General features: G+C 34.3%; 1 pseudogene; it reads right to left on the bottom strand.

Annotated features, from left to right (window-relative positions):
• Positions 1 to 14,325: 14,325 nt before the first annotated feature.
• LOC107502604 lies at positions 14,326 to 15,074 on the bottom strand (annotated as a pseudogene).
• Positions 15,075 to 15,315: the final 241 nt, after the last annotated feature.

Raw genomic sequence — 15,315 nt, 5'->3', positions numbered from 1 at the left:
TAACTTTAAAGGGTTTTTTTTTAAATTCCTCTAACTGCACTTAAAAACTGGTATATTGCTTCACTCACAGTATAAAATCAAGTCCTTTTTATTTGCAGAGTGATTTGGAGTTTTTGGCAATAGGACATTGCCCAGATGTTTTGATGATTCAAATTTAAGAAATTCTGAAATATAAAAAGAAAAGGTAGAACATTTCAGGCTGCAATCATTATTTGTACTAGTAAACAAATGTACTTTGACAACTTTAGGAAAAACTCAAACTAGATATGTCATATATTTAATGTGATCTATCAGATATGTAGTAATATTTTAATTATTACCAGAGATTAAGGTTCAAATTCTAGTAGAAATACTAGAGACTAAAATTAGCCATTGATCATTAGAGGGTTAAAGCCTAAGCATTCAACACACAAAAGACTCTTGGATTCATTATTTGAATTCCCTCCCATTTGCAGTCTTTTAGAAAATAAACTTGGAAATTTTCTTAAGGTGTACTTGTCATTTAAAGATTTAGTTATTTAGATCTAAGAGACCAGGTGTTACCTCCTTAGGTTTTCTTGATATTTTGATAACTATTTCTATTACTTTTATTTCTACTCTAATTGTTATTTATGCTTTGAGATTGAGACAATCAAATCCTGTATGCAGAATTTGTTTTTTATCCCTCCTAAATTTTACGTCTTCCATAAGCCAAACATATTTCTAAACAAGGCTGGGTTTCTACAAAGCCAGAGGAAACCTTGTGCTTGAACACCCTGTGAATTAGAGTTGCATGAAGCAATATAAAATCATAAAGGCTGCAGTAAACAGAGTACCCTTGGGAGATGACTCCCCATGGAGGGAGGCACTGCACTAAACAAAGAAAATACTCAAATTTTGTGAATTATTTCCAGACAAGAGCAAAGCATCCCAGCAAATAGTAACAAAATTAGTACAAATAGATATCTTTTCTCATCAGAACAAGAAGTTCTAGCTGCCGCTATTCCAATGGAATGCTTTGTGATGTAAGTAAGTATAGTTTCTCATATACTGAAATACTGTAATCTTTCTAGACTCAATTAACAATTTACACAGTCTCCTAGTTCATACTCAATTTGGAGGGAGAGGGTGCTCGTTTGTGACTTTAGGCAAAATATTCCACTGTTTGACATTGTCAGTTAAATGCAAGTGCTATTCTAATTAAAAATAAATATATATAGGCAATCTTATCCAGGATTAAAAAATACACAGAACCATTTGAAAGAGCTGGTTTTCAGAATGGGCATTCAAGCAAAACCTAAGGTAATTAATGGAGTTATTTGAAACCGGCAGCTAGCTGAGGTTGTAACCTGTAATATGGCTTCTAATCAGAATCTCTCAGGAGCCCTCTAAGGTTCGTTTTTAGGTAAACAATAAATGGAAATTGATTGGGCAAGGCAATAAATGTGAAATGAAAGCATCCATATAATCAAGAATTTAACTGGTTAAAGCCTATAAGTATACCCCACTCAATGGAATATGTTTTTCTAGGAAACTGGCTATAAAATGACCTTCTACAACATAAATTACCTTTTTTTCCTCCATTCAATTTAATGTTAAATTGAAGATGAATTCTAAAGGAGGCAAATATGAAGAAGGAAGACAACTGCGATGAGAAGAAAACTGGTCATAACCCAAGGAGTAACAGAGAAAAGCACATGCTAAAAGGAACAATGAACATTTACTAACTGAAATTAAAAAAAAGAAACAAAGCATTTCATAAAGTATAAGCACTTGCCAACTCTTAACATATCATACCCCAATCAGCACTGTTCTAGGGGAGGAGATGTGTGGACTTTAAATTCCATCTATGTTTCTCTATGTATTGTTTCCTTTTAAATCTTAGGCTTTAAACTGTTCAAATTCAAGCCATTCTGACTTCAGCTGGACTCCCACTGCTACTTAGTATCCTTTTATTCATTTCATTGACTCCCCATTGAATTCCCAGCAGCAGCTACTCCAACTCTTTTCTACTCTTTACAAGTCTCCCTCCCCCTCACTCTCATCAGGGACAGCCTCCTACTTCTCTATGATTTTACCACAAAGTTATTCAACAGACGCTCCCTCAACCTCCTTTCTATTCACCTAAAAAGCATTTTCTGTATTCTCTCTTATCTTCTCCTACGTCTCTCATTCCTCAGGAAATAAAAAGTTCCCTCTTTTCCCTTCATCGATGCTCTTGACCCCTCTCACCTCCTCCAAGTCACTAATCTAGCAGTTTTATTCCCACCACTCTCTTTGGCATCTTTAATCTCTCCCTCTCTACTTGCTCTTTCCCCTTTTATTATTGAAAATCTTCAAGGCTATGAATCCTTAAGACAAAAAAAAATTTCTCAACCCTAACCAGTGGCTCTTAGATTGTGGACCACCAGCATCACCATTACCTGAGTATTTGATAGAAATGCAAATTGTGTGGTCTTACCCAGGACCTACTGAATCTGAAACTCAGAGTAAGGCCCAACAATCTGCATTTTCACAAGCCCTGGTTATTCTGAGTCAGGCAAAATTTTTAACCCCAGTTGCCCTACAGTTACCAGCCTTTCACACTCTTTTTGAAAATCTACAATTCTTTTCTTCTTTACCAAACATTCACGCTTTAACCTTTGCAGCTGGGTTTCTGCTCATCATTTGGATAAAACTACTTTTATAGAGGCAATCACTGATCTCCTAAATGCCAAATCCAAAGTCATTTTCTAAATCCTCCTTTGATGTTCTGCAGTTTTGTTGTTGTTTTTACACTACCCGCATCGGTCTTGAACACCTATTCTTGGCTTTTATGACTCTCTAACAATATGTTTCTCCTCTTTCCTATACTCTTTTCCTTTTCACATCCTTTCTCTTGAACCTGAAATGTTAAAAATTTCTAATGTCTATACTCTTACATGTGGCAGTTTCATCAGCTTTCTACAGCTTCAACCACCACTTTACAGATTACCCCAAGTCTTATTTTGGGCTTTCTTAAAATTCTCCTGGAGAATTATGCGTTTCCACTTGTATGTCCCATGGTCACCTTAAACTCAACATGCTCAAAACCGATTATAACTCTCTTCAAACCTGTTTTTTGTTATTTCATTTCTGATATTCCTGAATGCTTTCTTCATGCAGCTACTCACCTGAAATAGAAACTTGGGAGACATCTTCGATTACTCTGTATCCTTTATACCCCCATCCAATTAGCCAATAAGTTTGTGAATTCCCTTTCAACGGTTTCTCATTTGCATTTTTTTCTTTCCTAAACATTGCCACCTTAGTTTTGTCCATTTTCCACTGTTTGTACCATTACAACAATTACCTCTTAATCTCTCTGCTTTCATGTACTTCCCCCTCCAATGGAGCTAGAATATCAGGTTATTTTTTCTAAACTTTCACTCTACTATTTAAAAATCTTCATTATTACCCCTTTGGCTACCAGATAAATTCCAAATTCTTTAGAGTGACATTTAACTCTTTTGTGTTACCTTTTATGCTTTCCTCCAATATGCTGACACGCTCCCTGTGCACTGACAAATGGGTATTACTTTCTACTGCTCTCATGCCTTTTATGCCTTCTTACCCTGGTGCTAATGCTTCTTTCATACATTGCTGCACACCTCCTCATCTCCACCCATCCAAATCTTAAACATCCTTTAAGACTATATTCAAATTCACCTCCACAAAAACCTCCCTCATTCTCTTTTTTCCCAGCCAGAAATGGGCTCTTCCTATCATAGCACTTTGTGCCTCTCATAACGCAGTTAAAACATGTTGCTTTGTATTGTAGTCTTTTGTATTTTACAGTCTTTAGTCCTCTCCTAGAATAAGTTCAGTGAGGTTAGAGAGCACATATGTCTTAATCAATATGCTATTTCAAGTTTCAACCATGGTGCCTGGCTCATCATAGTGTTAGGTAGCTAGTCAGACATCAGCGGGGCGGGGGGGGGGGGCAGTCTAAGGAATAAGGGCCCAGCCTAGAGACTTCCCAAAGAATGCCCTATTGATAGTTAGAGAATTCCTCATGTAGCCTTAGAGACAAAGGACAGGAGGGTCATAATCTCAGCTGGCCTAAACCGGCTACAGACATCTGCACAGAAGGTACTACCCTAATTTTCCCGCAATTTAAGCTTCATTATAAATACTATGTTTATGCCTGGAAGTTGATGAATCTAATTATAACAGACTGAACTCTGAGTAAGCACATGCACACTAGGCAAAGAGTTATATAGCAACCAGGTGTCAATCAAAATGGCCTCATTTGCCAATCACCTAGGAATGTCTTTGAAACCATCTCATCGTGGCCTCCAAATATAACACAGACCTCTCCTTCCTCCAGGATCACAGCTCTCCGTCTTCCCTGGCTATAACTTGTACCCCACCTTAGGGGTATGTAACCTCATTTCCACGTAGTTAGCCAGTTTTAGGCTTGACCTGTCTTCTACCTCATAATGTGCTTTTAATAAATGAATATTTCTCATATTCACTGAGCTGAAATTCATCTCTCCAGCAGTGAAAAGGACCTAGAGGTGTGTGTGTTACCAGAACTCCCATCACTCCAATGGTAACAATTAGTGTTCACACATGTTTATTAAATGAATGGCTATGTGATAGTCATCTATAAGTTATTAAGTTATATAAACATTCATTATCACTAATCTGAAGCAGAGTCTAAGAGGTTGATGTGCATTAAAGATTTTTTTGTTAAAAGAATAATGATTTTACTTAGTAGTTTTTGGAAATTTTTGGTGATAGCAGGCTTCTCAGATTACTTAAAAATTATTTCAGTTTTTATTTATTAAGCATTAATTTCCTCACTAAAGCTTCTTTTAAGTGTGATAGATACATTTATATTAAATTGTTTTCATCTATGAACACTAAGGAATTTATTATACATTTGTAATGAATATATTATAAAATTGTAATAAAACATATTTAAGTCTCTGAAAACTTATTGATTTTTTTTATTTTACATGTTTTTTAAAAGTAAGGATCCCTTACTGAGGAAGTATGTCATTGAGATAACTCCCAAATCATCACTGAGAGATGTCAAAAGTACACAGAGTTAATGTGTAAATTTACAAAATAGGCAAAATAACCAACTCTGACGAGAGAAAAGAGAGACTTCATCTTGGATAAGAGAGAAATAGGTACCTTTCTCTAACATGGGGAAAATATAAATATGAGGATATTAATATTCCCAGCAGAATCAGAACACTAGACAATTACTGCTTTTTGTCAGAATTATTTTTTTTTCTGCGAAAGATGGGTAAAGAAAGCAAGAATTATAAATGTTGAAAACATAACTAAGGGTTTCCCTAGTTTTTTCTGGAACAATCCAGATAAAAATGTCTGAACCATTTTTGGCTTAATTCATATAGATAGGCAGCTCTATACACTTCATCAACAAGCCAGAGTAAAAGTTAACAATCAACTCCCAGTGGTGTGTGTATATATATATATAATCTTAAGGTTGCGTGAGTTCTATAAAAATGTAAAATATGCATAATAAAGTTACTGTATTGCCATTTATATAACTAACATTTATTGAATGCTTACTTTGGGCAAGCATTGTGCTAAAAATTTTTGTACATCAACCTATTTAGTCTTCATGAAAACTCTGTGAAGTAGATTCTATTATTATCGCCATTTCTTAGATGAGGAAACCAAGGCTTAAAATGTTTAACGTGTCCAAGGTCACACTGATATAAAGTAGCTGAGCTAGAAATAAAATTCAAATGTGACTCTAGAAACCCGAATCTTAACCTTTGCACTATTCTTAGACTTTTTCTTTAAAAAAAAATATTGTTCTATGCTAAATTTTAAAAAATAGCTTAAAGTTCAGATGTTTTAAATATAAAATTGTATCTTTAATAAACAAGATAAGAAAATATTTTAAGGAGTAAGGAAAAGGGTTGTAGTGTTAGAAAAATTATCTCATCTGTATCTTAGACAAAGCTTTTATCTTGGATTTTAAGCTATTCTCCATAGGGTGGCACAAAACATAAGCTGCAGGTTTAAGCTTTTTTGAAATGTTAACGGAAGAACTTCCAAAGTTTACATTTCAAATCCCTAAGTTCTGGAGAGAAAATAGCAGAAAAATATCTTCGCATTCCAAACTATTGAGAAACTTTCAACATTTCCAATACTTGCCTTATATTCAAACAATGAAGAGGAATACTTTATGAAAATGAACATAAACACAAGACATCCCATTGCAATAGGAGGAATACTTGTACTTAACTTTATAGTTTGTTGCTTTATTCATTGATTACTGCCTAATTAGGACTGTATACTACAATAAATCCTCTTCCATCAAAACATCACTTCAGGCCAAATCTTAGTTTCTCTCTGAGAAAGCAGTCTAACAGAGTGATTAGAGAGTGGAATGTGCAGCCAAATTCTCTGGGTCTAAATTCTGGCTCTACAGTTTAGTAAAATGGGTGATCTTAGACAAATTACATAACCTTGCTATGCCTCAGTTCCCTGATCTGTAAAATCAGAATAATATTAATAGTACTTCCCTTCCAACTGACAACCATCAGTTTGTTCTCTGTATCTATACAAAATTATATTGAATGTCAACTGTGATTAAAAAATAAAAAAATAATATTAAAAATATATATGCAAAAAAAAGTTACACTGTCACTGATGTGTACTATGTAGATAGGCCTATGATTGTTGCGTCTGCACTGAACAGGCACAGACTTTTTTTCTTGCTATTATTCCCTTAACAATACAGTACAACAACTATTTACATAGAATTTATATCATATTATAAGTAACTAGAGATGATTTAAAGTATATGGAAGGATATGTGTAGCTTATATACAAGTTCTACACCATTTTACCTAAAGGCATCCAAAGATTTTGGTATCTGCAGAGGATCCTGGAATCATTCCTCTGTGGTTACCGAGAGACAACTATAATCATTTCTGAAATGCAATATAGGGAAGATACAAGAAGCAGTGGAAAAGTAATCCAGGCCTTAGAATTGTATTTATGTAGCTGAGGAAGGAAGGAATTTAGTTATAGGCAAGAAGATCTGACAGCATGCTTTGTAGGAAGAAAAGTTGAAACATACTAACTCAGCTAAATAGGGTCATTTAAAAAAAAATACCATAACGATTTTTTTTTCTTCTCCGAAATCCAGGGGTCTGTGCTTCTCTGGGATCTGCAACTTGAGAAAACAACAGAGTCACAACACCTGAAAGGCCTTGAGCATTTGAATGGTGGATTAGACACAGAGGAACACCATTACCATCTACAATGTGCCTACAACCAGTATTCAAGAGAAACAAGCTGATTCTCTCCTTGAAACTGCAAGAGGAGACGGGAGAAAGAAGGAAATCCTGAGCAGTTTCTAATGAGAAAAGTATGACAAATGAACACTAATTGTCCAGACCTCAGTTTTGGTCATTTATAATGTGAAAAAAAGTCTTTGTAAGTCTGTTAATGTGCCAGAGTCATCATCTCAGTTTAGTGCATTTAAAATCTATTTATAAGGACTTTCAGGTACACTCATAGGTTCAATCTTTCTAAATCTGAATGCCTAAAGTTGTAAGTTTTTCAAATATGATTGTTCTTGTTAAAGAGATTTTGAGGAGTCTTCCCCCCCCCCCGATTGAGCGAGGACACACCTGCCACACTTGTGCCTACTTTAATTGTTTATCAGTGATTTCCACTGATGTCAGAAAAGATAATGGTAGGACTGCATATGAATTCAGGGTAAAGTACAATGTTGCTTGATTTTAATTTATGGTAAAGAGAGTACACATTCAGATATGTATATGTATGTGTATGTGTTTGTGTATGCGTATATGTATGTATATGTATACGTATATGTCTACACACACGCACATACACATGCACTTATATCCTTCAACTGGTTGTTGACTGGGCTTCATCTTGTCCATTTATCCTTCAGCTACTTAGTTTTAATGGGCCCTATGTATGAAAAAACAGGAAGCCTTAGCTGGTGTTATACTCCTTCATGCTATCTGGATACCAAAATTATGCTGATTTCATGTCAATAATAGAATGATCAGTTTTATCTGTGAAGCTCCATTCACACATTGGTTTTCACCAGTTCCTATTTCCGCCATTTCTTCTCACAGATATATTTAACCCAACCTCGAGACTCCCAGGATGCAGGCAAAGGAGATAGGAGACATATTCATCAGAGAGAGCTTTTATCTATAATCTTACTTCTCCTCAACCCACTTCCAATATTGCAATCATCTCCACCAAGTGTTTGAAACTATTTATAGAAATGAACAAGCCACATATATACCTACACCATAAAAGAACTCAATTTAAATGTAGCACATGGAATATTGTTTAATGTCTTAATTCGCCCAGATGCTGAAGCAGAAATTGGCAATATTGACAGTGGATTGGAAAGCCAAGGAGAGCCTAAGGTATATATTATAGTCTCAATGTAGATGCATACATGTTCTGTGTTTCTGTAGATGGTAATTTATATAGGTTATAAGAGACATAGAAAAACTAACAGGAAATAGGCCTCCAGAAAGATTGTTTAAATAATGAAAATTTGAACAGTACATCTTTGAAATTAAGTGAGAGTTACATTCCCCAAAGCAAGTGGAGAAAATATAGGAAAGTGAGGCCGTAATTCTCCCCTCTTTTACCAACTAGAATGCTGATTTCTTCTTTGCTTACATTTAGAGCTATCCATTTTCTTTTTCTAAAATTATTATGAAAATAATTTTCTCTCAGAAGTAAACAAAACCATGGCTTGTGGTGTGGAATTCAAGTGATGGCATTGGGAGCAATGTCACCATGGTTTTGGCTTTACTAATATTGAAATCAAACTCGATTTAATGGAAAACTTAATGGTAGGAGAAATAGTCTTACATTGTAAGAACAAAATACACCTCCTGCTATCTCCAATGAATAATTTGCTCTTAAAAATCCATTTCTATATACAATATTGGGTAGGGCTAGATACCAAGCCAAGGGATTACTTCGGGGCCTATGGGAAGGTAGAAAGAACAATTATCTAGGGTAGTGATGCTAAGCAATGAAACTCGTTTCTATTATAAACTCCTCTCTTTTAGACAACCCATTTCCTCTGTCCTGCTACCCAGCCTGGTCCCAGTGAATCATCACATTTTGTTCTCATTACTCTCTTACAAGTCAAACTGTTACAGTTAATATTCTCTAAACCTGCATTTCTTTCATGTCTCCAAGCCTTTGTGTATGCTGTTCTTCTGCCTAAAATATTATCTCTCAGCTTATGAAAATCTATCATCCAAATATTTAGTCTGTCTTAAAATCTTCCTTGACCACCACAGGCAGAAGTGACACTACCTGATCCAGAAACCTATAGAAGACATTTCCATCATAAAAATTTCTTATATTTTCTTCAAGATCAGCATTTAGACAACAAATATTTGTTGTATTCCTACTATGCACAAGACATTGTATTAGGCATCATGCAGGGTATCTGTTTCAGTGCCTAAAGCTGGAGTTCTAGAAATTGAAGAATCATTGGCTGCCTCAGAGATATACAATTGAGCAGCATATTATAAGTAATACAATCTTGCTCAAAAGCTCATATTTCGTAGGCATTTTTTAAAGGAAACTTAAAATCAGTTTGAAATTAATATCCCAAGTGCATTCTTATTGCAGTTTGGATGAACTCTTATTATTCAAACTTAATTTTTGTTGTTTTTTAAAAAAAATAAAACTGATGAATTTAAATGTCTGCATATCAACAGTAAAATGACCCACTCTTCTGCATAATTAAGTTCATTGTTTTAATGTGTGCATAATGTAAAAATCAATAAATAATGAATTACCACTGACTGTAATTGAATGTTTTCATAATTTTATTGTCAGCCATGATAAATAATCAGTACATTTATACTGCATTAAATTAATTAGTGTGTCATTTCTATTACATACATCAGCAGTGAAGTAATGTAATGACACCTAGTTTTAATGTTTTAAAGATGGAATATCCTTTATAAAGCAAAAGAAGGAGTTATTAGAGATTTTTCAGCGATGGGCATTTATGGTGGTATCTTCAAAGAGATCTAATAAAGGCTTTTATACTTTTTACAATAATTACATTTTAATCCGCTATCAATTAAGCAACAATACACAGGCATAAATGCTTTCTTTCTGTGGAAATAAGTTGAAGACCTCTTGTTACATTACTCTGTCTCACTGAAAGTTTATCAATTAGCAATGGTAGGCTGTTTCTCTACCACACTTAGAAGTTACAGAGTAGAGATATAAACACAGTGTAATCAGACCAGGAAAAAACAATGAAGAATTTCACGTTGAAAGCCAATTTGTAACATTCATAGTCCTTTCACAAAAACCACACTCATCTATTCTGTTAGTATATAAAGCAAACAACGATGAAGGAATTTTCATGTGGAATCATTTGATAAGGTCAATGAAACATGGCATTGACTAAAAAGCTCTTAACTAAGGTAAGGTTACCAGATTTAACAAGTAAAAATTCAGTATGCAATACTTGGGACTTACCTGAAGAAAAAGTTGTTCATCGCTGATCTGAAATTTAGATATAACTGTATATCATGTATCTTGATTCGCTATACCTGGCATTCCTTACATAGAAGGAATCAGGGAAGGCTTCTCATGTGATACTTGAGCCATCATGAAGGATCACTTGAAGTTAACTAGGTGAAAGTGAGTGGAAGGATTGGGCAAGGCATTTGAGGCAGAGGCATGAAGATAATAGTTGGAGGATAAATACCGCTGAAGGATAGAGTGTGAGAATGTAAGAGAGCAATGAAAAATAGGGGCGAACCCTTCAGTTTATCTAGAAAATCAACTTCTAACTTCACAATGGTAACAGATAAAAGGGACATTATTTTACTCGTATCTCCAACCCTTTCTCCAAGTTCACAGTCAAGTCCAAAAGGTGTAAACACAGCAGCACTTGTGAAAAACAGTTTCTTAAAAGAATACAAAGCTCTGTTCTGTCCAAAAGTCTTTCTCTTGTTTCAGAAATTTCCACAGGTTGCAGCTTGCTCTGTGAGAGCTAATTAGCCTTTGATTTTCTCCATTAAGGAATCTGATCACTTTTTTTTTGAACATGCCACACTCTACATTCTATGCAACTGTTTCCAACTGTCAGGATTTGGGGTCTCAATGTAATTTGATGGCTAGAGTAGGAAATTTGAGTGTCCCGAAAGGAAAGATTTCACCAATAACTTATGGTTGATGATAGAATCAAGTGCCCTTTAATGTAAACTGAGGTTTGTATTCTGTTTGGATAGTGACTTCTGAAAAGTTTTGTTGTAAGTACAAATTATCTGTTCATCATGTTACTAAAATCTCTCAATATGAGGCCTTTACTGTGGCAAATCACACTTATCTTTATTGCCCCTGGAGGGCTTTTCATACAAAGTAAAAATTACTATTGAAATCACTCATCACCAAGAGTCTCAAAAATTCATTTCAAACTCAATAAGGCATGCATTTTCAAATAATTTATCTAAACTCTTTAGTTAAAATATAGAGCCAAATTAGTGCATTTTGAACCCAAAATGTCTGAAATGAAAGAAAACATTATATGAAAGGCAAGGCCTGCTTTTATATAAAAATCATGTGCCACCATCGTCATTAACAATGACTTGTAAATCATTCTGTTTGGAATACAAATACTAGGCATCTATATACAGGGACAATGTATGAAAATGAAGATATTCTGTATTTCATCATATGACATTTTAATCTCTCTCTAATTCCTTATTTGGTTTTAATTTTATACATATGTAAAAAAGGGGGGTAGGATCTAAAACAGTTTCAACTCTCATAAGCCATGAACAATGTCTTCAAAATAAAAACATTCACTCACACACACACGCACACACACACCCATCCATCCTCCCTTCCTCTGCAAACACACACTCATTCTACCACTACCACTAAAATCTCAATCATGGGTTATTTTTGGTGCAAGCAAAAATTTCCATTTTACTGCTTTACTGCAAGAGACCCATCCTGGGAGTACCGCCATCTAGTGACAAGTTGGAGTATTTAATCCTCTTATTTTTCAAAACTAAATTGCCTAAACATTTTTAAAGTAAAATAAAGTGGAAATAAATAAGAAAATAAATATAAACCCTCTGGTAGAACTCTTTAATATACAATATACCTGCCACAGCATTGTTTGACTGTAAATGAAGGTAATTATTTTTGTTTTCAAATAAATTGGGCTTCTTCCAGGTTTTGAGCATATTAACATTTTACTTTGTGATGCAAATGTAAATTATACAGATTATGTATTTCTTTATACCTTAAACTTTCTGAAATTCAATTTTGAAATAATATTTCTTTCTTATTGACTTACCAATTATTTTCAATAATAATAATTTGCCATTTTTTATAGAATGTGCTTATATTTGTAGCTCTTATTTTGAGAAGTTTATGTGTACAGTTTCTTAGATGTTGTCACAAATGATTTCCTTGCATTCATGACTACATAAATATTGCCTTATATGAAAAAAGTGTTAACATTAGGTCAAAATATTTTAGAATGCTTTCAAAAAAATACTGTGCTAAGTATATCCTTAAAATCTAGCTATGTGAGAGTTAGAAAGTTTTTTTTTAATTAAACAGTACCCTACTATCATTTTTTCAGGGTCACACACATAGAAACCTCATTGTGGAAAGTGACTTCTTGTTTAAACTAAGAAACACAGAGATACTTCAGAATTTCAGTTCAGTCTTCTTAAGAATCAAATGCAGCTCTATTGACTATAGATGATAACTTCCACGTAAATGGTTAAATTTTATAAAGAATTAATTACTATCAAATAGTGTTTATTTAAAAATCATCTGTCTTGACTTTTAAAAATGCAAAGAATTATATGTTTTTTTAATTAGTTCACTTTTCCCTAGGGAACAGAATAAACGTATTTACCATGGATAGTGACTATTGCAAACAGGCAATTTAATCACTTCACCCAGCTGAAGAATTGCTGGGGTGCTTAGGTTAGTTGTTTTGTCTCTGCCAGTAAGGAAAATCCTTAAATACAAATGAGTAGGTTCTGGATCTCTAGGTTAGCAACCACTTTTCATTTCCCAGGGCCACAGAAACTAAGCATCGTTAATATATGTCTTATAAAGTGTTATTGAGGTCATATTAAAATGTTTGTGATATAATGGTTTCTCTATCTGAACTAGAAAGGAAAACAAAAGTAACAGATTTCTGAGGCTTAGCTCTTTTATAATTTAATATCAGAATTGAATTCAAGAAGTGTCATACCCATAGTACTGAGTCATAATATTAGGAATATAAGGATTAAAATCAGCCAATGCTTTACAAATAGACATCTAATTGATTAAATATTTGGTTGAAGTATGTTTTAAATGATTTCAAATTAAATGCATATGATGCTGATTCAATTATGTTGTTACTTGAGAATTATAAAAATTTATATTCATTATTTAAAAGAAAGCTTATTTTCACCATGTAAAATATTTTAAGCAATACAAAATTGTCTTTGTTCTTGGTCATCTTTCCCTGTTCTCATATTTATGATTTTACCCCAGAAGTAGAATCTAAGCTGAGAAAATAGTGAGTACCCTTGGCATACCCTGGATATTATATAATGTGGTTTTAATGTATACAGATAAATAACATTACAGAAATTATGCAATGATTTTTTTTAGTAGTAAGGAAGTCCAATTTTCATATTTAATGTAAAAATAAATGAGGCATTAAAATGATTAAATTGAATAAGCGCAGATACCTCAAATATCAGAAGTACATTTTCTCAGCTTGATTTCTTAAGTGGCCATTGCTTCATCTGTATTATGGGAATCTTAAAATTTAAAAAAGAGTAAATTTCCTAACTAAGATATTAATATAGTAAGAGTAATCACTAGAAACAATACGTTGCTTTAGTTAGACAGACACAAAACATTTTTTTCAGTTATCCAGGAATCATTAGAGAATATTATAGTAGAAATTTAAAGGGCCTTCATTCAATAAAAGATTTCTTTCTCCAAATGTGTATGTTAGGTTCTTCAATTCTGAGCTAGATATTTTGCTTCCAATTTAAAATGCACGTTTTGAATTCGTTCAGCATTTTTTATTTAAAATCCGTGTGCAGGTTGGGGGTTAGGCTACAATAATTCATCAGAGAGAAACCTTCCATGTGTAAACTCTAGAATGGTAGATTTTGTTGTAGTATTTTGGAAAAGCAGTGAAACTCTATATTATTGTATTCTGTGGCATCATAAGGCAAAAATTAGACTGAGAAGTAATTCTTTTTTATTTTTGAGATTTGATGTCTGATCTTATTTATTTGTTAGTCTTATAAAATCTCATTTTTGACTGGACTCAGAATTAGAGGTAGAAGCTCTTAGAGAGGAAAGTTTACGTTTCTTGGCAATATGTTCCTTGCGTTTCTCTTTGGCCTCCCTCATTCTCTTGGCCATATTCCGCAGCCTCTTCCTTATTTTTCTTAGTATGCTGTTTCTTCAGCACAATACACCGACGTTTATGTTGCAAGACGCGTGGAATAACAAGACGCTGGATCTTGGGTGCTTTAGTCCTAAGTTTCTTACCTCCTTTGTTTAGGGGCTTTCTCACAACATATTGGCGGACATCATCTTCTTTAGAGAGATTGAAAAGTTTGCAGATTCTGCTAACTCTTTTTGGCCCCAGGCGATGAGGCACAGTAGTATCTGTGAGACTAGGAATATCTTTCTCCCCTTTCTTCACAATGACCAAGTTGAAAACAGATTGGCAATCGCAATGCAACCCTGAACAAATTTGCACTTTATTTCTCCAGTCCTCTTTGGTCTATAACAGGGATGCCCCTTACTCAGTAGCAGGTGGTTACATCCACCGGTCAAGACACCCTGCTTCATGGGGAAATTTTGTTTGTCCTTCCCATCACTGATTCGAACCACATAACCCTTCCATTCTTTACCCAGAGCACCAGCAGCAACTTCTGTGGCCATAAGCTTCTCATAAAAGGTACAAAGTTTTGTTCATCATCCACTTCAATGTGCTTCTGGCAGCCAGTGGCTGGGAAAGAGCTGAAGCGTCCAAAAGCACCCTGAAGCATCCTACCACCTCCGAGGCGCCACGAAAAAGAGCTGAGAAATCATTCTTAAATTTAAGACAAAGAGAACAAATTTAAAATCAGGCAACTCTGGCTAAGTAACCTGAGGCAATTAAGTTCAGAGAAAATGTTCTGAACCCATTGACTGAGACTCTGATAGAGAAACTGTATTAAGAAGCTTGGAAGCGCTCAAAAATGAAAAATCTCACTGTATGACTAAAAATAATCTCCAAGTATGTTGTGC

The sequence above is a fragment of the Rousettus aegyptiacus genome, unplaced genomic scaffold (genome assembly GCF_014176215.1).
Source record: "Rousettus aegyptiacus isolate mRouAeg1 unplaced genomic scaffold, mRouAeg1.p scaffold_m13_p_9, whole genome shotgun sequence".
Lineage (NCBI taxonomy): Eukaryota > Metazoa > Chordata > Mammalia > Chiroptera > Pteropodidae > Rousettus > Rousettus aegyptiacus.
The sequence above is the reverse complement of the archived record's forward strand: the minus strand, read 5'-3'. Positions and strand labels throughout refer to the sequence as shown.